Source organism: Haemaphysalis longicornis, unplaced genomic scaffold (genome assembly GCF_048455015.1).
Source record: "Haemaphysalis longicornis isolate Haplotype H1 unplaced genomic scaffold, Haemaphysalis longicornis Haplotype H1 scaffold_7, whole genome shotgun sequence".
Lineage (NCBI taxonomy): Eukaryota > Metazoa > Arthropoda > Arachnida > Ixodida > Ixodidae > Haemaphysalis > Haemaphysalis longicornis.
In genome coordinates this window covers 67,922,915-67,947,838 of record NW_027526422.1, presented here as the reverse complement: position 1 = coordinate 67,947,838, position 24,924 = coordinate 67,922,915, and the positions used below count along the sequence as shown (strand labels likewise).

The following is a 24,924-nucleotide window of genomic DNA, read 5'->3' as shown; positions in this document are numbered from 1 at the left end:
AACTTGTTCCTGGTAGTCCTGTGCGCTCTCTTACTTTTTTTGTTGATTTTCCTGTGAACGAGGCGTCTAACTTACTCGCTTTATTAAAGCAGAAAATTACTAAGACGTTTTCTCCGCGAAAGGCCCTTATTTTTTTATTTTTTTGAATTCTTACCAGCACCTTATAACCACTTGGATACGTCACTGTCGCCCAGAGCTCGTACCTATGTTAAAAATTCAGTGTCGCCTCAGCTTCGCTCGTAATTCACCTTTACAAATGGAAATAAGTCACGATTTCTTTATGTTATCAGGAAGTATAAATAAACATCTTCGAATAACCGCAGTTTATCTCTCGTTGTGTCCAACGTGTGTCCAACTGACCGCATTTGGGGCAGTATGGTCTGTGGAATTGATGTGGATGTGTGTATTAGTTAAGTACGACGTTGGACGGTGTGTGCGTGTAGTATCCGCCACACGTGGGCAGCTTCGGTAGATAGGTGTGGGTGTGATGGTGGGAGACAAGGGCAGTGGCGGCAGTAATAGAGGGTAATTTCCCTCAAATAGAGGAGAGGCTCGGAGGTCTCGTCCACGGGAGCCGGGAGGCCCGTGTAGGGGTGTACGAGAAACAGTGGCCTGGGAAGTAAGAGCTAGAGCACGTGCGTTCACTGCTGTAGATTATCTTAATAGACCCACTAAACTACCTACTTAAATCGATATTTAATAGAAAAAAATCAACTGCCCCTGTGTCGAACCGCAATGATGGGGGAAGGCCAAGTTTCCCAAAGTCAAGTCAAACACCAAATGAACCAACCCAGAAGTGAGCAGGTGATGATTGTGCTCTTTAGTGCTTTACTGGAACGGGAATTCTATGGCTTTTCCTAGTGTTCGACCATCGTCGTCATTAGACAGACGGGTGCATGATTTTTCTGTCTAACTTTGCATGCCCATGCGCCCCTCTCCAATTTCCAAACTGTTTCGACCGCGCCGAAATGGCGCAGTCGGATAGGCGCGAGTGACCCAGCAGGTTCGATTGCAACCATGGGAAGCGTTTTAATTTTTCTTCACATCACTCACGATCATCATTGTCGTCTGAGAAAGTTGGCTTTCCTGCAGTGAGTTTCTGGTGGACTACAGACGACATCAGTGAGAGGCTGAAAACTTCGCTTTACAATACGACGCTTGAGACAATCGATTGCGCCGCGGTCCCAGCCATGATTAAGTTTCAAGCGCAGAGCACTATTAGCCTAGCGTGTCGTAGTAGCACCCTGTCACGCTATCTAGCCACCGCAGCTAAGCGACGTAATGGGCTCAAAAAGAGTACCGTGGCTTCGCGGGCCCGGCTTGTCGTCGTAGCTCGTCTGCTGTCACGTTGTAGCTCTGCTGTCAAGCGGCGTCGGGCACCCAAACAGAGGCTTCGAAAATATACCCGCTTGCCCCTCGATTCAGCCTTCCGGCCAGCAGTTAAGAGACATGAACAAGAGGTGTACATGAGCAGAACTGTTCAAAACTCCTGGAATACCCGGCACTGGTCCTGTCAGTTCTCGTTAGTTAGCGCGAAGAAAACTGCAGGCATATTTCAGGCAAAATATGTGTAATTAACAGGAAGTCCCCCCGTCCATTCAGTTAGGAGTGCTCCTTGGGTTGTTTTTTACCATAGTAAGCGAAAAAAACTGGCCGCAGAATACAAAAAATGACACAGTCAAACCTGCAGAGTAAGGCTCCGGCACATGCGAGATGAAAGCAAGGATTACAATTTATTCAACTGTATGAGTTCCGTTGTGGGAGGCCTCCTTAGTCCAAGAAGCCTTGGTCCTTGGCGCACGGCGGGCCCTGTCCTCCAGTCGTTGCTGGTCTTGAGGGCGTGAGCAGGTCAGCTTGTCCTCCCACTGCTCCAGGGTGGGGTTTGGTACGGGGGTTAATGACAGTGATTGGCGGCACTCCCAGACCATATGGTAAAGAGTGTTGGGTTGGGGCAGTGTTGACAAGTCACCGTGTATGTTGTTGGGTATACATGGCATGGAGTAGTGTTCCATGAGGGTAGGTGCTAGTTTGCAGCTGTCTGAGGGTAATGGAGTCCTCTCTGGTCATCTTGGGGTGTGGTGGGCGGTGGGGGGGGGGGGGGGTGTAGATGCGGCGATGCAGTCGGTAATGGGCGAAGACATCCGTGGCTCTTGGAATGTCGTGGCTGGAGGTCATCAATCAGTCTTCCAACAAGGGGAAGGCCCGGAAGGTATGCTCGCTGGCAGTGGCGTGGGCCGCATCATTCCCCTCGAGGGATGCGTGGCCCGGCGTTCACACTATGTGGAGTTCAGGGGGGCTTTGTAGAGTGTTCAGGATGCGAACGGCTTGAGCAGAAACACGACCTAGTTGGTAATTCCGACCGGTGGTTTTGGAGTAGTAGTAGTAAACTTTATTGAAGCCCGAAAAGGCGGCGGCACCTTTAAGTGCCGGACGGGGCGGTTCCCTGTTCACGGGACCCGTATGCTGCCAACAGCTCCTGGCCCCTGGCCGCTAGCACGAGTTGAGTCGGCAGGGCGGGGCTGGCCAGCAAGGTCTCCCATCGCTCGTGGAGTGGGGGTGGGGGGTTGGGAGGGTGGTGGGTAGAGGTGTCTGGGGTTTAGGGCAGTCTGAGATGACAGTGAGGTTGTCTGAGCCCGCGAGGGCGGATGCCGATTTCCTCTGCAGACTCTGTGTTCGGGATTGGGATTGTGGTCGATGTGTGTTCCGTGCCATGCTTGTTGAGATGAAAGCAAATTGAGCGCAAAAATTAGAGCAGTTCAATTCAACGTGAAAGCGGTCGGCAGTGCAGAGCAGTGATTAATCCATCAGCGGGGCTGTGGTACCATTATCCGCTCATCGCTAACACCCCTTACGCTCTCCACTTCCTGTCTCCCTCCTCTCGATGAATTGAACCGTGGTTTTGTCCAATGCAATTGCAATTTCCCGCCTTCGTAGTTCTACCGCGCCCTCTGCCTAGAGCTGCACGGGCGGGAGTTGTGTTCTTTTTGCGCGTGCTTTCGTATTCCACGCGCCAGAGCCTTACTTAGAAAGCGTCGTTTGTGGCGGCCACTTTTTTCGCTTACTATCTCAAAAACCAACCCAACGGTCTTTCCTAACTAAATGGATGTGGTGGTTGCCGCTTATTTACACAGATTTTGCCTCAAATGTACTTGCAGCTTTCTTTCCGCTAAACAATTGGGAAATATATGACAAGCACCAGCGGTTCAGGAGTTTCGAGAAGTAATGACTATATAAACCGCTTGTTTTTCGAATCCCCTGTTTGTCTCTGTCACACCGACACGCCGTGGGCCTCTCCGTTACGTCGCCATGCGGCCTCATTGCTGCGGTGGCTAGACAGCGGGACAGCGAACGTGCTACGACGACAAGGCGGGGCCCTAAAGTGTTCTGCACTTAAAAGAACAAAATTACCGCTCGCGCTGTTCCAGGCAGGGGGCACGTGAGCAACTCGAAGGCGGTAAATTTTAATTGTATTGGGCAAACCTCCGTTCTACTGATCAAGACAGGAGTGAGACAGTGAGGCGAAGAGCGTGAGGGGTGGTAAGAGTAAGCGGATAATGGCGCCACAGCCCATTATGGCGAATCACTGCCCTGCACTTCCGACAGCCTTCAGATTGAGCGGAACGGCTTCAATTTTTTTCAGTATTGCCTTCAAAATACTGGGTGATCAAAGTTAAGTCGACAGTTTTTTTTTTTAATTAGGCACTCAGATTTACAGGAAAAACACCTCTACAGTAACGTTTGGTGCCCAGAAGGACACAGAATTAGGTGGTAATAATTGATGCCGGTGGCTTCATTAACTAAAATTGAATAATGAACTTTTTGGTAGCTGCAGTAGGCAGGCATGTTTGTATTGAAAATTTGGACGCAATCGTGTTTCCACGCAGTTTAATTTAGCAGAATTCTTCTTGCGCATCCGTACTCCTAGATATCGAACTGCGAAGTTTAATTGCCGTTCGCATGATTAAGCATGCAAGACCGTGAAGACCACCGCAAAGCTCCTCCCTTTTGTGGCGTGCCTGCTGTGTACCGTCTTTAGTTTGACAACGGGGTGGAGACATGAGCAAAGTGATAACTGGCACCCTTTCAGTCTTAGCTGGCATTATCCAAATCTGCAGTACTCGGAACCGCTATCAAAACACAGAACAAAGGGGAGGAGCTTTGCGCCGGTATTCGCTGTCTAGCATTCGTAATCATGCGAAGGGCAATTAAACTTCGCAGTTCGATACCTCGGAGTACGTATGCGTTAAAGAATTCTGCCAAATGAAACTGCGTAGGAAGACAATTGCGTATAACTTTTCAATACAAACATGCCTGCTTACTGCAGCCCCTAAAAGTAATTATTCAATTTTAGGTAATTAGGCCACCGACGTCAGTAATTAACACGTAATTATGTGTCCCCCAGGGCGCATAAACTCACTGTAACGGTGGTTTTTACGTAAATGTGAGCACCTAATTTTAAAAAAACCTGTCGACTTAATTTTTATCAGCCTGTATATGTGTGCAGACCGTACCTAAAAGAAGAAAAATGCTTAGACCAAAACACCTTCACCGCACTTTCATGATCAACCGTCCAGCTCGTTTACGGCTGGGGACAAGCTTGGGAGGATCTGCGGAAGCATACTCATTCCTAGCAACTCCTAAAATAATGGGAAAACTACCATATTAAGCAAAGGTTTCTCTGAAAAAGTGAGTTCTCCATGTGCAGAGCAGTCCTTTATGGGTACTGCAATAAAGCTACCTGAAGTATACCATCCTGCGAAATTTACGCAGCGTTTTTATGCGCGCTGTGACTGAAGCGAGTTAAAACGTACCACCGCACCCCAGGCTCTCACGGTACTGGGTATACAACTAATGAATCAAGAGATTGCCTTGAAAAAAAATTAGTTCTCAGCGACTCCCAAACCCTCACCTCAACTGCCCTGTTACCACGACCGAACTGGATGCGGCACTGGCCAAGCTGACGAAAAACACTGTTTTAAGATTAAAAACAAAATGCTTCGTAATATTAAAGGACAAGGAGTATCTCCTTGACCGAACAAACAAAATATGGAAGAGTGGTACGATACCTGCACCATGAAAACATGCTGACATCACAATGATCCCAAAGCCCCAAACACCCAGCGACATATCTAGTCGGAGCCGATTTCTTTTACCTTAATACGGTGGAAAATTAATGGAACACATGGTTCTGGATCGCCTAACCCCCCCAAATAGGACAGCAACAACAAAAGGAGGTTACCGGACACTAGGTATTGTTTGCGGCTGTGCTGATCTAACCAAGACATCCTGCGACAGGTCAGAGAGGTCACTGACAAACTCCAGCGCCACCCTGGCGCTGGAGGTCAAACGAGCATTCAATGATGTATCACACGAGGCCATTCTCAACAACTTACCAGACTTCTTTGAGTAGAGAGGGCTTACATCTATGTCCGGGGCTTCCGCTCGTCTCGAACGGCCACAGTATATATCGGAAAGTTACGGTGTGAGAAATTCAAGGTTCCAGTAAACGGTTCTCCCCAGGGTTCGGTCATTTTCCCGGTACGTTTTAGCATCCGGCCGTGCACCATGTCAGCTTGAACATCGCGATGATCAAGCTTCCCGAGAAGCTAAATGCCAGGGATGGCATTTAGCTTCTCGGGAAGCTTGATCTACGCAGATGACATGGACTTCATCGACCACCAGAGCGCCAACAGTTAACAAACAGAATTGCCCACAGGAAGCCGTAAACTGCACCGAGGCGTACCTTAAGCTTTGTAAACTCTAGCACCTCGGAAAAAGTTGAAGTTCTCGTAATGATAAAGTGGACATGAGGCACACCACCTCCTGAAACACCTGATCCGAAGATGAGACTTAATGGCGTGTGTATCCCAAATGGGCGAGACACGTCGAATATTAGGATAGACCCGCCAAATGGACGGAGCACGTGCAGCTACACTACAAAACTTCCAGAGCATCATCACCCAATTAACCCACGCGGTCAAGAAAGTAACGAGCAGCAACCACGGACTAAAGGAATTAGGTCGAATTACATCGCCTCAAGCATTAAAAGGGCCCTGCAACACTTCCGATAAAAGCTCTTCACTCTTCCTTTCACTCTTTCCATCATTACTAGAAGCCCTGTAAATGGTACAGTTATTGCCATCCCAGACGGCTCTCCGTTATTTGCTCGTCGCAGCAGGTACCTCTTCCAGTTTCGATTTTGTTTTTTTGTGGCTTTTTTAAAAATAGTTGTCGAATGCGTTCATTGGTGCACCTGAAAAGAGGCCGGCCAATATCCGCGAAATCACTCGAATGACAACATACAAGCACGAAAACAATGGCCATGCGGGTTAACCCGCCGACACTACACAGGCGATGAGGCGCGCCATATTGGAGGGCTCCGGATTAATATTGACCACCTGGGGATCTTTAACGTTCGCCCAAATATCGAACACACAGGCGGTTTGGCTTTTCGCCTCCATCAGAAAAGCGGCCGCCGCGGCCGGGAATCGAACCCGCGTCCTTCGGCTGCGAAAACAATGAAAAATTCTTGACAACAAGAAAAGTATGTTAAGCAAGATCCAAAGATTTCTGATGGTCGCAATTTTTTGCTCCGTACTTTGTGACCCGCTTTTATGAGTACTGGATGCGCTGCTTGATCATTTTCTAGAAGTATTTCGAATTTTAAAAAAAGTGGAAAAAAATTGTTGCGCAGTCCGTTTAATTATTATCCAAGCGCCCTGTGACACACCATCCTTAGGCCTCAAAAATGCCAAAACAAAGAGACTGAACATTCGGATTAGGCAAATCTAAAATTGGCGATGGGTCTACTGAGAAATCAAAATTCCGGGCCATCTTCACTAACGTGAAACCGGCGGAGGGGTGAAGCATGCAGTGTACAGGGTGTTGCGACGATAATTGGAACATTTAAAAAAAAATTCGTGAGCGAACCGCCGCTTTGTTCGCCCTCAAACTTCACACGAAGGTCGCATTTTGTGGTCTATTTTGTTTGACATCGGGAACAATGACGGTACTTACCTTTTTATTCTGAAAATAAATAGAAACGATTTTCGCCTATGGGAAAATGGCGGCGATTTGGACGTGCGAGCCCGAAAACCAGGTTTTCTGATCGTCTGCTAGGTTATTTATAGGGGAATATTCTGATCGTCTGCTGCACCATTTGGCTCCTTCCTACCGTGGATCCCAAACGTGCGTTTCGCTCTGCATACCCGAGGTGGTTCCGACATCAACTTGCGCTGGCTCGCACGTCCAAATAAGCCGCCATTTATAGGCAAAAATCGTTTTTATTTATTTTCAGAATACACAGGTAAGTACCGCCGTTGTCCCCGGAATCAAGCAAAATAGACCACAAAATGCGACCTTCGTGGCAAGTTTGAGCGCGAACAGACCGGTGGTTCACCCAGGAATATGTTTTAAAGTGTTCCAATTATCGTCGCAACACACTGTATCACTAGTTTTGGAGGCTTGGTGTTTTTGCCAACGTAGATGAAACCGTAAGGGGTTAGAGGTATACAGCATTGCGGTAAAAGTCTCTTGTCTTTGAAGCACGAAGCTGTCTACCTCGAGGCGTGAACGAGTGTCCCGGTGTTTTTTTAGCACGCGTTACGTTCTAGCGCGAGGAGTAAACAAGTTTCCGGGTGTTTTAGTACAAGCTACATGAAACGACGATTACGACGATTACTACGACGATTACGACAGGAGACGCCGAAATCCCCAGCCCCTAATAGCTTCACATAGGTGTGCATAACATTTGGGAGGAACTCGTCTAGGAGCCCAAAGTCAGGCAAATCGAACACTTCAGGCTCACGAAAACTGGTCGAATGCCTTACGCCATTTCTGGTACAGAGCAAACCTCGATACCCAATACCAGGGTGTCGGAACAAAACAAAAACACGATCCTACAAAAAAAAAAAAACGAAAAATAAAACGTACCGTTATTTATTATTTTGTTCAGGAGCGAAACCTTAAAAATTTCATTTCCGTTATCCGTTTTGAAGGTAGCTATGAAATACACTATTCCAATCAATGCTTTAATTATTCAATCAATCAATCGGTTTGAGTGGCAAGTTTAAGTATTTCAGAAATCATTTCGATTTCCATGCAGCGAGGTGCGAGATTGCCGTCGATTCAGTCGTATAAAATCGTCGTTGGTCTCGCTGGCCCACTCTCCTTGGACAGGCTTGCTGCCTGCTTCCATACCCTCTCCGTCTGTGTCGATAACCGCCATGCTGAGCTGCCCTCCTGATCGCCTCCCGCATCTGGCTTCTGGCAGCGAGTCATGCAGTATTTATTTATTTATTTATTTATTTATTTATTTATTTATTAGTGCGAAGGAGTATATGTCTCACCCCCCTAGTTTTAATTCCGGTGAAGCAGATTTACTTTGCGCCGCTTCGGGGCTCCTCCTCGCCACGCTGACCCCTCTTTCATAATGGTTATCACAACATTTATTCCCCTCGCCACCACTGATGCCTATTTCACAAGTTTCGCAGCGGCCTGACAGCGGCCGTAGCGCCGTTATCAGATGATTGCGGAGAATCAACACCAGCCACGGCCGGGCTGGAGGAGCGGCGGGCGCGCAGTTTCAAAGTGCGCGTTCGCCGCTCCTCCAGTCCGGCCGTGCACCAGCCCGACTGGGTGTAAAGACTCCCGAAAGCCGCCACCACCGTCGCCGCCGCCGAGAATGTAGACGCGGCCGTTGCAGCTTAAAGTTCCACCTCACCCATTAGCTACGCGCCCATGCCGGTTGAAAGCAACTCACCCGGGTGAGCGCCGGCGTGAGCGCATTCTTCTTCTTTAACTTGAAAGCCATTCCGAGCAACATTGTCGCGTCGGCGGCCCTCGTTGACGAGCTGGTCATAGTTCTTCTGGCTGAATAATAATAATACATGTTAGTCTGGTCGCCTATAAAGTTTTTCTAAGTCCATTCGCCAGTGGATTTTACCTGCACGGGTTAAGGGTGAAGGGAAGAAGCATGCATGCGCAACAGGTCTTAATGCCGCTACCGATGACATACCCGTTCTGGTGGTGGGAGATTTAGACGTGGCAGCCTCACGGCTCGATGCGCCCAGTCAGCTGTCCTCCCCAATCGAGCGGTTTCGGTCTGGGTTGGTGTGTTGCGCAGATAATGAGATGCCTACGACTGGGCAGTGAAAGGGACACCCACGTGTGTGTCCAGTAGTATAGAGGTCGAAGCCCTCGAGGAGTTAAATCGCTATGGGACGGACGCAGGTCGCCCGCTTGGAGGAAGAATAGCGGAAACTTAAGAGAGAGATAGAGAGAGATCAAACTGTATTCTGCAGCTCAAGTCCCAGCCGCGGAGTTATCAGTCCTCGGATCATTGTGAAGGATGTGTTCCGCGGTCCTCCGGTGGTGGCGGGGTTGGCGGAGGTGCAGAACTTAAGAAGCGTCAGCCCGAATAGAAGCGTGAATCCCTTCTCGGATGAACAGCAACTGACCCGCTTCAAACGCCGACGTGGGCCAATATCACTCGTTCAGGTTAAAGGGCTTTCGGAGCGACATGTTCGACAGTGTCTTTCACTTCTAAGCACCCGCTCATGACCGATTGCTGGTTTATGCGTGCACGGGTTGGGATTGGAGTGAGAGGGGGAGGGGGGGGGGGGCACGCACAGCTAAAGGTTTCATGCCGTTACGGATGACATGTCCGTTGTGATAGCGTGATGTTTAAACCTGCCCGTCAAACAGCCCAATGCGACCGGTCCGGTGTCGTCTGTGGTAGAGTGGATTATGTTGGTGCGTTACACAAACAGTAAGATGTCTACGACGCGGGAGTGAAAAAGACAGCTCTACGATTGTCCGATAGGATAAAACTCAGGTCTTTTCCAAATTTCCTTAAGGCAATTGGCTAGAAAGTAGGTTCAGTCGTAAATTACAAACCTCTGTTTTTCTGTGCACTCCGTGGAGGCCGAGCTGCTTTGCAGGTCAACCTTCTTCCCAGAGTGAAAAGGCACTAAATTTTTTTCCTGCAGTTGTTACGGTGGTGGCGTATATAAGGTGCAAGTTTTTCACGTTAAATTCAGGTGGAAGTTAGCCCTTTTTCTGTAGTCTTTGTTGTTCTTGTTCATTGTCATGCTGTTAATTATTGCAGCATCACTCCAACACTTCAACACTAATGCCCCGAATTCACTACATCAAAAGGGGTGCTAGTTGCCCTAGCATTTTTATACATCTTCACTTGTTATTCACCTTCACAGAGTGCAGTGGCTAGTTTTTGCCTGTAAAAAAGTTTTACGGGTAAGCTTTCAACGTGTTGAACGACCACCAATCCGTCACAATTCTTTAAGTTCCTAAGCAATATGGAAGCGCTGTTTCCACGGCAAAAGAAAATTAATGCCTCTCTTTTGTGGCTAGCTATCCTGACAGGATGAAGCTTAAGCGAGGGTCAACTCTAAGCCATGCGAACGTGTCATCGCGCTTGGTGCTTAAGACACGGACCACCACTATGAACCTATTTTTTTATTTTTCGTAACTGAATAAGTTTCTCAGACAGCAAAATACAATGAGCGAGAAACTGGACGACACAAATTGTGAGTTCCTCACGAAAGGATATAGCCCGGTTAGAAAAACTTGCGTGTGCCCCAGCAGTTTTTTCTGCGAGCGCCTATTCGAGCTCGTTATAGGTAACGGGTTCATTGTGGGGACAAACAGTGTGGTCGTCCTACAGTCCTTTCCCAGTGTTGCCTCAGGTTTTCTACATGGACAGTGCCTAGGAGTAACCAGAACGAAAGCTGCAGCAAGTTAAATTGCACGGTGGGCGGGTATGAGCAGCGTCTTAGCCTGCGGGTAAGGAGAAACTGTGCTAAACTGTTCACCGTGCAGCACAGTCTCTACAGTTGAAATCATGGATAACGTTCTCAAATCCCCGGAAGACAGTGCATTTCGATTTTGCGAAGAAACAGTCGAAAATGTTTTTTTTTTTTACTGCGAGCGATGTCTACTTTAATCGGTTTAAATTAGGCCCATGGGTGTAACTTCGGCTATCTTCTCTTGGGGCACTTGATCTTCGTTTGGAAGTTATAACAGACAATTGACCAAAGTTTTGTTCTAAGTAGTTTGAAGACTTCCTTAAATGGATGGTGTGAAGCGCAGACTAACCTTTTTTATCATCGTAAGACTAACGAAGCAGCCGAGAGCTCATTGCCCTCTAGCAAGATAGCACTGCTTATACGGTTTCAAGACTCTGAAAACCTTTTACCAGATGACACCTCACACGTTCACGACGACGCCTGCAGTATTATTTTTCTGAAGAAAACTACGGATGTGGCTGTTGTTACTACAGCCACACACTCGAAACGACGTGGTTGTAAGGGGTGAGATAATGAAAAGTCTGACTCATAAAAGCACCGGTCAACCCCGAGTATTCGTCATGGTTGGCTATGTGTGGGTGGGTACAGTGAGCCGCGACGTGAAGTGATGACTTTGTAGCCGTCCTCATATTTTCGGGAAGGGGGGGGGGGGGACAAACTGAGGTCTGTGCACGCTCACTCCTTGTGACTATTCCAACCTGGATGGACCAGTCAGTCAGGCACCCGACCTGAAATGGAACTGTCTCACACATCTAAATTGGTTACTATTGCGCCTCCGACAGAAGACTTTAAATAGCCGCACACGCATGAAATAACAACAGCGTCAATCAGCGCCTAAAGCGCTTACGTTGAAGAGAAGTGCCGTTGAACGACGGCTGCCGGATCACTTGACATGTGGGAATTTCGAGAATCTTGCGCGGAGATAGTGTTGTGGCGGCAGCCACTATTCTGATAACCACTCAAACATCGTGTTGGTTCGCCCTCAAGAGTTGTCTGACTCGCATACCCCAGTAAAAACGCTTCCGGCTTATATTGACGCACCCGGGTTTGCCTGTGTGGTCATTTCTGAGGATCAAACTGCGGGCTTCACAAAATGAAGCATCTGTTTGCGGCCTCGGGTTATACTACGCCAAATGCGATGACGAAGCTTCCGCCTACTTCACCGTGAAACCATCCATTTAAAACGCAACAGTACTATTTGGTGAGGTGGTTGTGAGTTTTGCGGAAGGGATGTCAGTTAGAGACAAGTTCGAAGCTGTTGAGCTGATTTGCGCAATTATGCTTCATATGTGTCGCTGTTTAGGCTTAAAGCCTACTATCTAACGCAATGCAAATGTAATGTATCTATTGTGATTTGCTGCTAATGTAAAACATTAACGCTAGTGTGCTGATGTAAAACGTGTTAACTGAAAATGTAAAACTTCTAATGTAAAACCTTAAAGCTAAGCGTTTTTATCTTTTTATCACAGGAACGTGTACATGAGAGATGCACCTTTGTGTGCGGGAGGGATGAAGCAGTGGCATTGATAAGAAATGAAACATGCCTGGTAAGTAAACTTACACGATGGTACTCTGTATTTGTACTCGCAGGATTTCTTTTGTGTTTTTAGTACTCCTTGCGAAAAAAATGTTGTTACTTTTTTTCGCATCAATAAAGTACGTGAACACAGCTTCGTCATTGCTGTTTGTTGAAAAAGAAAATGTGAGTAGACTGTTCCCCACATCAAGTTTACCAGAACGGACTAACGCCGTGCGGAATGCGTGTTCAAATGCATAAATTTGTGACAACCTTTGCAAATTAAAACAAAGAAACGTCGAAGGAATAACTAGGAGCAGGTCGAAGGCCACGCCCTCTTTTGACGCCCTGGGAAAGTATCCGCTCTCGGCCATTTGAAGACCGGTTAATTGTCGGAGCACTAGCGTCGTGGACTGGGGCGTGGATTTTAGAGGGCAATTAGTTTATTGAGAGTTGTTTAATCACCCCTGTCATGCAATTTATTTTGGTTCAAGCGCAGTTCCTGCGCAGTGGCGGGAATTGCGCAGTTGAGGAGCGCGGGGTGCTCTGCCGCCGTACTGCCTATTGCGTGCTCTGATTGCTGCTCTGCTTCAGTGGTGTTCCGTGCGGTGAATTTTCCATTTTCAGGACGTTTTCTGCGGTAGTTTCGGCCAAAAGGTAAAAGGGGGATCTCTGTGGAGATCGGGGCAGATGTCTTGACGGTGACCAAGTTCGCCGCACTGAGCACAGCACTCATACGTATTGCGATAAGGGCGACAGCGAGTAAATGCACTGTACGCCCTCGCACAGAATGGAACGTGAGGTCCTTCGAAAGTAATAAGTGCTGCATGCGACTGCCCGTGCGGAGTTGGATAGCGGTGAGGAAACGGAGGGCGTCAACGACGGCTTCATTTGGACTGCATACCGCAATGAGGTTTCTTTGGGCTTGGAGTAGTACAGTGACTTGGGAGTAGAACTGTGCGGCTGGTATGTTCCTGGCGACTTGCAGGCTGTTGGTTATTTGGTTGGTGGTCCAAGCTCCGACCCGAAGGCCCGAGCGCGGGCGAATAATGATCTTGTAGTCTGTGGCAGGCAGTCGAAGAGCAGTCAGTGCACGGATAGCGGTAGGGTGAATGTTGCATTCAGGGCTTACTTGAGGCGTACTCGAAGGGTTGGGGTTCTAACGGCGTGTCTTGGGCGCAGTACTTGTCTCCAGGGGTCGTCGCGTGGCAACGACCGTCCGCTCAGGGGGTCAAATGCTGCTACGTCGGATGCTGGCGTCATAGTTCTTGAAAGAGGCTGCATACGTGGCGCTAGATGTGCTGCCGGCGCAACTGCCAGGAGCAGAGCGCATGCCAAGAGAGCGACGCACCTGGGGCTTGCGAGCTACAGGCGTGATAGGCCTAGTGAAGTGAGCGGCGTGGTCTGATGTTCAAGGGGTTATTGCTGACCTGTAGAAGCACGGATCCTCTCGTAGGTGGTGTCCAGGTGATCTGCGTGATGTAGCGATCCTCGTGGTATAGCTTTTGCCGCGATAACTGGAAATTACCGGTCAAAATAGCAGTCGAGGCGGGAGCCAACGATAAGCATGTAAGCGGCTTTCCGTGGTTTTCGCACCCATTCACGTTTCTGTTCGGGCTGACGCTTTTTAAGTTTCCGCTCTTCTTCCTCCAAGCGAGCGACATGCGTCCGTCCCATAGATATAGTTAACACATCGAGCGCTTCGGCCCCTATACTACTGGACACACACGTGGGTGTCCCGTTCACTGCCCAGCCATGGGCATCACATTGGCTGTGCAACACACTAACCCAGACCGAAACCGCTCGATTGCGGAGGACAGCTGACTGGGCGCATTGAGCCATGAGACTGTCACGTTTAAATCTCCCAACACCACAACGGGTATGTCATCGGTAGCAGCACTAAGCCTTCCTGTGAATGCATGCCCCCTCCCTTCACCGCCAACCCGTGCACGCCTACACTGGACACGGGGGATAGGCGCGAATGGAGCGAGAAAGACTTTATATGTGACCAGACTAAGAGCTATTATTATTCTTCCGCCAGAAGAACTATGGCCAGCTGGTCAACGTGGGCCGCCGACACAACTGTTTCAAGTGGTTTTCAAGCTAAAGAATAATAATGTTCTCCCGCCGTCGTTTCACCGGTGCGAGTTGCTTTCAACCGGAAGGGGCGCGCAGCTAGTGGCCGAAGTGGAATTTGAAGCGGCAATGGCCGCGGCTACATTCTCGGCGCCGGCGTGCCGGTTGGCTTTCGGGCGTCTTTACACCCATTCGCGCTGGTGTTGATTAAGGCTACTGTCAGCCGACTGCGCAATTTGTGAAGGAGGCATCAGTGGTGGCCAGGGGAATAATCGTTGTGATAACCGTAGTAAAAGAGAGGTCGGCGGTGGCGAGGAGGAGCCACAGAGCGGCGCCGAGTAAATCTGCTTCAATGGAATAAAAACTGGGAGGGGGGTAGGGGGGCGGGGCGTGCGATATGTCCTGCTTTGCAAAAAATTCACCGTTTGTAAGACATTTTTCCAGGGGCAGTATAAGCCATCCCATATCAAAATATAAAGACCCAGGGTGCAAGCTTATCGGTGTAAGCTTGGTGTTTATAAGGTAGTGGGAACAGTGGCATCAGTTCGGCAGACTGCCCTCTGGATGTCTGGCGACCACCGCAGAACAACGGCGGCCCAATGAATTTCCACATAGCCGGAATTATTCTGCATGCGTCGTTCTTCTCCTGCGACGCAATCGCACCTTATCCTTATTGTCCGTCTTCTTTCCCAAAATGAACACAACACTGCTCACACGCAGAGCGTACATATGGTAAAGCATTCAAGGGGTTCATACTCGACCACGTCCTCATTAAGGTGGGTAATCTTGCCCATTATGCCGTATCATTATACAGGGGCTTAGAAAAGTGTTGTGCCAGCGCCCCAGCCCAACTTCGCTGAACCGGGCGACGCGCCGACAGCGGAGCCGATTCGCGCCTTTGCCAAACCGCCCGCGGCAGGCGTGCCCCAACTTGCAGGCGCCGCAGAGTCGCCTCTCCTTTCCCTTCTCAACGACTGGGCCGAATCATGCCTCGGACGAGCGGCCTGCGGTAGACGCGCAGCGACATGCCTAAAGACGGTGCCGCTGAGTGGCCTTCCCTTTCCCCGTCTGGCGGCTCGGCTTACGCAGCCACTTCGCCTCCATTCGTCAGATTAAATCTCCGGCCAGCGAGAGTCCTGATTGGAGCGATTCAAACCGCTCGCGGCTGAAACTGATCCCCGGCGGTATAACCCCCCCCCCCCCGGAAGCACAGCGAGCGCGGCACTTTTCCGAGGCACCACGTTGAGACTTGCTATCGCCTTTGCGCGAGCCATGTAATGCTTTTGTTACCCTTGTACATGCTCTAATAAATGTTGCTTCAACTCTTTGTCGGCTCGAGAACTTCATCACTTTGCTCTGCGCCGCGTCGATAGCAGACGGAGCGAGGAAACGTCGATACACCGGTGACCGCGCTCGGATGGCTATTCTCATCAGTGGTGGCTGCGGTGGGATGGCCCAGTCCCAACAGGATGAGCCGTTTTTTAAATCTGACTTGTTTGGGGTCACGGCTGTACATAATATACATACCAATATATTACAAACACAACTTATGTGCATGCCTGGATAAGTAACTGATTGATTGTAGGGTTTAACGCGAAGACGCAACGCAGGCGATGAGGCGTGCCGTTGAGGAGGGCTCAGGAACAATTTTGACCCCCTGCGGATCTTTAACGTGCGGCGAAATCTAGTGCACACGGGCGTTTTTGCTTTTCGCCTCCATAAGAAAAGCGGCCGCCGCGGCCGGGAATCGAGCCCGCATCCTCGTGCTCAGAAGCACAACGCCTTAGCCTCTAAGCCACCGGAGCGGTTGGAGAAGTGACTTATTGAGCTGATACATTTCTCAAATAATTATTTCGCAATTTATCAAAATTGCCACACTTATGCAGCAGATGGGCAATAGTAATCCCAATATATATAGAGCAAAACACGCATTGTGAAACCTTTATTTTTTGGCGCGACTATTCTGGAAAATTGTGTAATTTGAATATGACGTTGAACTTAGGGCCCGAAATTTTTTGTGACCCTACGGCTCAAGGTCGACATCGGGACGCTTATTAGCCGCAAATCTATATGCCTACGCCCTTAATACTAGAAAACTGAGCTCGCAATATTATTTGGTTTCAAAGTATGTATTGCCGCGAACCATGCATTGGGTTAGGAGAACAGGTGAAGCCTTTATGGTGGTGAAAAATGGACACGTCCTATGTTACCGTGGTCTAGAGGACAGAACAGAACTGGGAGTGGGATTTATAGTCAATAAAAGCATAGCTGGCAACATAGAAGAATACTATAGCATTAACGAAAGGGCAGCAGGTCTTGTAATTAGGCTCAATAAGAGGCACAAGCTCAAGGTGATACAGGTTGCTTTTGGCGCCCGTCTGCGCCCGTATGCGTTATCGGTGTTGTCTGTGGGGGAAGGCAGGAGCGTGTTCCGTTCTTTCTTTCTGTGCCGCATGTGCTATCGCTTCTGATAGGCAGAGCGTTCCGAACTAACATGGACAGCCTAGAATAATCTTCGTTGATCTAGAGTGTTTTGGATGCGATTCGACTGTTCGAGAAGCCCTCGCGCCGAGAGATAAATGACCGCTAAGCAGACGCCGCGGCATTCGAATCGTCGCCGCTCGCCTGCGCAAGTCATTTTGTTTACTGCTGCTTCGCTGCCTGTGTATTCTTTGAGTTCTTAGGGGAGCACAAGTTCGCTCCAATAAACTTGTTTTCCTCGAAGGCCACAGCGTCGTCTTTGACTACGTGACATCTGGTGGAGGTGCAGGTTACGCACCCTTTATGCTCCCTACAATCTCTGGAAGCCGTCAAGCCAGTCCAACAAGAGCCAGTCGCGGCCTGCAAGGTTTACCACCCGAGCTCAGTCTACTGCCGGCGAAAGTGAAGAAGGAAGACGTCTCTGCCAACGCCATGGTCAACCAATCAAATCCTCTCGTCGTTCTGCAGCAACCTCGGGAACCCCCATCATTCCGAGGATCTCCTGGGGAAGACCCCGAAGTGTGGTTGGCGAAGCTGGAGCGCGTCCGAAATTTCAACCGATGGGATGACGAAGAAACCTTGAGGCAAGTGTTTTTCTACCTCAGAGACTCGGCTGGAGTCTGGTTTGAAAATCACGAGAGCTCGCTAACATCATGGAGCATCTTAAAAACAGAATTTTTGAAAACGTTCACAACTGTCGTGCGCAAAGAACGAGCTGACCTATTGTTGAAGACGCGAATCCAACACCCCAACGAAGGCGTTGTAGTGTTCTTTGAGGAGATGAAGATGCTGTTCCGACGAGGTGACCCCGTAATTGCGGAGGAGAAGAAGCTACGCTTTCTCATGCGGGGAGGGGCCTAAAGCATAAGCTCTTCGCTGGCCTAATTCGCAACCCCCCAAGAACCATCGCTGAGTTTGTGACCGAGGCAGTACGATCGACCACACAACGCGTTTTAGCGAACCCCGTCAACGCTCCTCGATTCGCGACTGGGAAACAAGCCGCGCTGTCGTTCGCGAAGAACTGAGGAAACTTTTCCCAACAACGCCGCAACCCCAAGTCGCTTCCATGGCCGACGTTATCGAAGAAGTTCAACACGCACTGAGTACTTCCATGCCGTCGGAAGCACCCCGTGAGCCACAAGCTAGGGCCTACGCCGAAGCTGTTCGTCAACCCCGCCTTGCTCCCACTCGTCGTCAAGAGGCCCCGCCGTACCGCCGCCCACTTCGCCCGCCCGACCCCCTGTGGTCCAAAACCACACGCCGAGGAAGACGGACGTGTGGCGAACTCCCGATAATCGTCCGCTGTCCTACCTACCACTGCGGAGAAGCCGACCACATCTGCCACCGCTGCCCTTAGAAGAGGCTCGGTTTGCGAGGGTTCTCCGTCGACGCCCCTCGCCCCCGACCCGGCCAGCGCCAATCTGAGATCGAGGAATACCTGTCCAACACCAGCCGTGGTCCAGCCCGTTTCAGCCGTTCGCCGTTGCCCTTACCCATACGATACGTCCAACCGCCGTAGCAATGCTGACTTCGCCCGTGGGAGGTCCCCCAGCCCATGCGGGGGAAACTAAAAGCAGCAATTTCTGGAGGTGAAGTTGCTCTACGGCGAAAAACCGGAAACCCTCCAACGACGCAAGGACGCGCCGAAGACTGTGACTTACGACATGCCCTCATCCCAACGACCCGACCTAGCCCTGACGAGACTCCCGAACACGCCGACAGCTATACGGCGCGACGCGTACCCGACCTGACCGAGACGTCCGCTGCGAAGACGACGACAACGACGACGCACAGTGCCCGACCGTCAACACGCACAAGCCGAGATGCGACGCCCCGACGCACCCGGAACTCGAGGAAGGCGGCATCCGACGTCAAGGTGTCCATCGACGGCTTTGATGTAGTCGCCCTCGTAGACACGGGAGCCGACTACTCCGTAATGAGCGGACCATTTGCGTCTAAGCTGAAGAAAGTTATGACCAGATGGGACGGTCCGCACATACTCACAGCGGGAGGACACCTCGTGACGCTAAGTGGAACGTGCACATCCCGTGTCACCATAGACGGCACGACGTACCCTGCCGCGTTCGTCATCTTGCCTAACTGCTCCCGCGACGTAATTCTCGGAATGGACTTTTTAACGGACAACGGCGCAATAATTGATCTGCAGACCAAGTCGAGAACGTTTTCCTGCGATCACTCCACGACGCCGCCACTGAACCCCGATCACCGTGCTGCTGCAAGGATCGCTGACGATCACGTTACCCTGCCACCCCGCGCAAGCTTATATAGTTCAAACCTATATAGTTCAAAACGTAGTCGAGCATCTCCGTTGTGATTTCATTCACCCCAGCAATCTCGGCACACGTGAAAACTCACGGGCCGACCACCCTGCTAAAATACAAATAACTGTTGTCTCGCGCCCTTTTTTTGGTATTTGCAAGCGGACGCAATTATCCGGGGGAGGAGTTTGTGACAATATTTCGTCTCCTGTGAAAGGTTACCAGTATCCTGTCTAGCCATCGTGACCCCGACTTCTACTGCACACTCCGTGATAATGCGTGCAAGGTTGTCGCTGTCTTACTGTGTCGTATGCTCGGCTTCCTCGGTAAGAGCTGAATATCGGTTCTGCAGCGCGATCCTGAATTTTCTACTTTACGCCTTACTGTTAGCTCTTTAATCGGCTTCTTTCGTACTAGCTTGTTACGGTCCCTCCTCAAATCTTGCTTAATTCGAAATCTTACCATACGATGGTCACTACACCTTACCCTTCCGAGCACTTCCACATCCTTCATGACGCCAGGGTTATCGCATAATATGAAGTCTATTTCATTTTTATGGTCCCCATTCGGGCTCCTCCACGTCCACTTCCGGCTCTCCCGTTTACAGAAGGTATTCATTATGCGTAGGCTATTCCGTTCTGCAAACTCCACTAGTAGGTCCCCCCTGCTATTTCTACAGCCCGGACCATAGCTCCCAACTGCCTTGTCTGCAGCCTGATTCTTGTCTACTTTAGCATTGAAGTCTCCCATAACTACAGTATACTGTGTTTTTACTTTAGCCATTGCCGATTCCACATCTTCATAGAAGCGTTCCACTACCTGGTCGTCATGGCTGGATGTGGGGGCATAGCCCTGTATCACCTTGAGCTTGTGCCTCTTATTGAGCCTAATTACAAGACCTGCTGCCCTTTCGTTAATGCTATAGTATTCTTCTATGTTGCCAGCTATGCTTTTATTGACTATAAATCCCACTCCCAGTTCTGTTCTGTCCTCTAGACCACGGTAACATAGGACGTGTCCATTTTTCACCACCATAAAGGCTTCACCTGTTCTCCTAACCTCACTAAGCCCTGTGACATCCCATTTGATGCCCTTTAATTCCTAGAACAGCACCTCTAGACTCGCTTCACCAGATAAGGTTCTCGTGTTAAACGTTGCCAGGTTCAGATTCCAATGGCTGCCTTTCAGGGTCCAGGTATTCTTAGCACCCCCTGCTGTGTCACAGGTCTGACCGCCGCCGTGGTCAGTTGCTTCGCAGCCACTGGAGACTGAGGGCCGTGGGTTAATAGACGTATTCAGGGGAGGGTGTGGCCGTTACTACGCCAAGGTGGCCAATCCTACTCTGGTGAGGGAGTGCGTTACCGGCAATGGTCGCCGAGGTCACGCCGCACCCCATGCCCCAACTGCAATTCCATGATTGCGCGCGCGCTGAGAGATAAATGACCGCTAAGCAGACGCCGCGGCATTCGAATCGTCGCCGCTCGCCTGCGCAAGTCACTTTGTTGACTGCTGCTTCGCCGCCTGTGTATTCTTTGAGTTGTTAGGGGAGCACAAGTTCGCTCCAATAAACTTGTTTTCCTTGAAGACCACTTGACTACGTGTTAATATGTTACAAAGCCATGGAGTCTTACATATGTATGAGCGCCATCCCTGAAAGTACTCTTCTTTCGCACTATTAGGTTCATTTTAGGTACCCTGCTACGTACTCTTTACTCAATGCAATAAAGAAGCTGGATAAAGCAGCAAGAGGCATTGCATCACAACAGTGCGCGTGACTGACGCCTTTGTTAGACGCAGTCGCAATATTGGCGCAGCAGTCGTTTAGTTGGTTTTTAAAACTGTAACCGTCGAAAAGCTTCGCCATATCCGTTTATTAATCGATGAGAACAGAGTGGTGTATGGCGCACTGGTCTGGCTCAAAAGACGAGTTCAGTTAGTTAAATAAAACCTAACTGAACGGGAGAAAACCATGAAAACGAGAGAACGAGGGAATATATATAATGAGTTTTTTTCAAGGTATGTATTTACTTCCAAAACATTTTTTTAATGCCAAGAATTACTATTAATGCTCCGTTATGCATAAACATTTATTTTTAAGAAACGCAGCTAAAAATGTGGAACCATATAGCCGATATATTTGAAAGTCTGTTATGTTTATTGATAATTTTTAAGAAAGCGAGTGATTTCTTCTTTAGCTTCTTTATATTTTTATATATTGATTGAGTGACATTCGCATGCTTCATGGCCTTTCCCTTTTTGTTCAAACTTAGCTTCCGCAGAACACAACCACCACAGCTCTCCCAGGAACTCCTGTGGAACGTAGCGAAGCTGGCACGAACCATGGTATTTGCGTTAATGGAGAATGCCTTCCGAAGCCACAGGAAAACAGCACTCAGGTGCATCCTATTGGTGTAAGAAATTAAACAAATTCTTTGGTTTTTCATTAAAATAATAATTAAATGTACCTCTGGTTTTACTTCTTCTGTTTATTAGAGGACAGTATACGTTTTATTGAAGAATAAAGTTGCCTCAATAATCGCAAGCACTGATGAGCCGCGTAAGTACGCGGATGTTTCGCCGAGGGTTAATCGTCGCTAGCGTAGAAGCGGAAAAATAGTTAACTAAAATGTCTTGTTGAGAAAAAGCCTGACAGTGCATGCAATACGCGAATTTAAATTATACACAGGAAAAACACGAAAAATAACTCGAGCTTCGCCTCGTAACTAGTTTGATATTAAGCAAATTCATGAATACACACCTAAGCAACTCAAAAGCACATTTATCACACGTCATACACGGGGCACGCAGAGCTGCGTATTCGACAATAAATTCGAATTTCGAAATAATCTCATGATCAGTGGACCCAGTATAAAAATTAGCATAGCAAGTTCCAAACATTAAGACACCGATAGCACGGAAGCCTCTCGCTCACGCATGCTCTAGACGGCCAAGCAATCGCGCAGAGGGCCCGTAACTTTAAAATTTGGTGGGGAAGGGGGGGGGGGGGCTACCCCAATAAAGTTAACGTACCGGAAATCCCCTAGGCGTTAATGCTGCTTGCACTACCCCCCGCAACCCCTCCTTCCTCCAGAAATTCCATATACCTGGGGCAGCTGCACCACTTCGTCCGCTATCGGTTCGCCGTCGGTTTGTAAACTGGCGGTACTCCTTCGTCGCCGCCACCTAGGGAAAAAAATCATCGCTATTGGCGAATGACAAACAGATTTGGATAATACTATCAGATAACGTAGTGATATGCGACCTTAAAATGACAATATATACGCCAATATTATTTGTCTTGCAACAATGAAGATTAAATCTAGAATTAATGATCACCAAACTAACAATCGACCCACGAGAGAACAGTGTCCTCCGAAGCTTGCAAGAATTCCTGAAATACTTGTTGGCCCACATCGACGCTGCATGCCCAGCGGAACCTACTTCAGACGAACACACACGGAAAACACTACAACTGCTTCAGTGCCAATACTACCTTATTGCGAAAAAGCTGACGGAACATCGCTATTTATCAGAACCAGTTGCTCCATTCGTCTTTTGTAATACATCTTAAAACACAACCGTATTGGTATTCAGCCATTTAGAAAACACCGTCCCATTATCGACAAGCATAGCACAAAGGTGGCCTTTCTCCAGCGGCCAGATGTCTGTAAGTGGTCTCTACATTTTGTTTTCCCGCCCTGAAAACCAATTCTTAACGTATCTTTGCCGTACGACCACTTAGTTGCGTCGGGTCCGGGTTACCGTTGGGAGGCCGCGCTGCGCAGCTCGGACCTGGACCTACAGGCCCGTTTGGTTGTCACGGTTTCCGAGGTCGCAGATCAGTTCCCGCTGACAACCATCAACGCGACCTAACCACCAGCATCGCTTTGAACATGCATCATCAGTGATATTCCTCCAAATAAATCTTATTCTCTATTTCTCTTTCTCTCTCTCTCTCTCTGACTTTCTCTCTCTCTTTCTCTCTTTCTCTCTCCCTCTCTCTCTCATTGTGTGACCACAAGCTCGCCTCATTAAACTAATTGTACACCAACCGTGCAGCATCTTCTCGCAACAATATTAGTTGATGAGTCGGTACGTATCTACTTACCATTACTAATTATTAAGGAATTCATTATTAATCGGTGATGCCACTCTTGGAATTTTCGTTATTGACGCGAGACGTGTTCGTCTCCACTCGCCTCATTGGAATTCTATTTACCTGTCAGGATGTACACGGCTGTATCCTTTCGCTATGGGTCCAGCATAAACGTGAAAACGTATTGCACGTCATTCATGAATAAATTAGTTCTTCCAAAAAAGGTGAGTAGACCAGCGTGAGACAAGCCTCCCCTGTAACGCAGATGGTTCACACTCCAAAGTGTTAATCAGAATAGAACGTACGCCCTACAGCAGTGAGAGAGAGAGAGAGAGAAGGAGAGAGAGAGGGGGGAGGGAGGGAGAAAGGGAGGGAGGGAGGGAGGGAGGGAGGGAGGGAGGGAGGGAGGGAGGGAGGGAGAGGGGGTGGGAAAATAAAGTTTATTGGAGCCCCTTTGGATTAACGACCAAGGGTGACTATCGCTTGGAGCAACGACCTGAGCTGGGAATTTCTGAACGCACATCGGATTCGAGCTGCCTGACTCAATGGAAACATCTCCCGTGGCGGTTTTACAAAAAAGCACGCCGCACCGGGATAGCGCCACAATACAAATGCGCCAGCACACGAGAAAAAGTTAACACCTTTCGTTAAAAACGTCTTTCGAGGTTGTTGCACGCTGGCATGAGTTTCCAAAAGTGGTTTTATTCTTTCAAATTAAACGCCGATTTACTATATCGTCATGGTTTATTTAACGCTACTGCCTTTCAGGGTCACTGCTTTAAGTGCTAGGACGCAGCCGTTCTGCCGCTTGTGGGAAACAACTGGCAGTAGCTTCGCAACCGATTATCCGCATGTGCGGCTATTGGAGCGGAAATAGAAATATTTGTTGGTGGTTGCAAATAACAAGCAATCATCAAACTAGCGCCATTAATGAACAAGGTACGGCCGCTGTAATTTTGTGAGTACTGCCATTAAAAAGGCGCACGAAAGATTTGCTCCTTCCTCTCAGATCAGGACAGATCAACTATCAAGCTTTGTATGCAGCTGATGCTCGTGAGCATCATTTGCAAAGTAATTAAAGCATTCAGAAGGACATGACGGTGACGAATTTGACGTGGACGGGAGCGCCAATTACGAGCACAACGCGAAGGTTACCCCCCCCCCCCCTCCCCCGTGTCGTTCCTGCGGACCCAATGGCGCTGAGCCCTGACCACGTCTTCACTGCTGTATCGCGGGACCGCAAGATGACCTCGGATAATGGTGATGTGGCGGACGTGGAATCGCGCGTGAGACCTCTGTACGTGCCTCAACTGTCTTGACCGTTCGCGAGGATTCTGTTCTCACGGACTAAATCTCGGAGCACGCGTCGGTTCACCTCGAGCACCGACTTTGTGCTCTCGATCACCGAGTGCTCCAGAGCGCAAGTCGAGAGCACACGTGGTAGGTGCCCTCGAGCACCAACCACGGTCACCTCTAGCACCGACTTCGTCATCCTCGCGGATGGCCATCATGCAGTTTTCGCCAGCAACTGCGTGATCACGACACATTATGTTTCAGTTGGCCCAGACCTAACCAGCTAGGTGTCCACCAAAATTCCGGGCGTCGCTTCCACTCGTGAGCGGTCTCTGCTAATGAAACCCTCCAACGAAC

The 24,924-nt window shown here is 49.2% G+C and overlaps 1 long non-coding RNA gene across 1 annotated transcript in view; it reads left to right on the top strand.

The window, feature by feature from the left end:
* Window positions 1–21,598, top strand: part of LOC144144429 (uncharacterized) — a 41,743-nt gene extending 20,145 nt beyond the window's left edge. Inside the window, exons 4-5 of the long non-coding RNA XR_013317255.1 lie at window positions 12,296–12,373; window positions 21,449–21,598. This is a non-coding gene — a long non-coding RNA (uncharacterized LOC144144429). The remainder of the gene's footprint in view (window positions 1–12,295; window positions 12,374–21,448) is intronic.
* The last annotated feature ends 3,326 nt before the right edge of the window (window positions 21,599–24,924 follow it).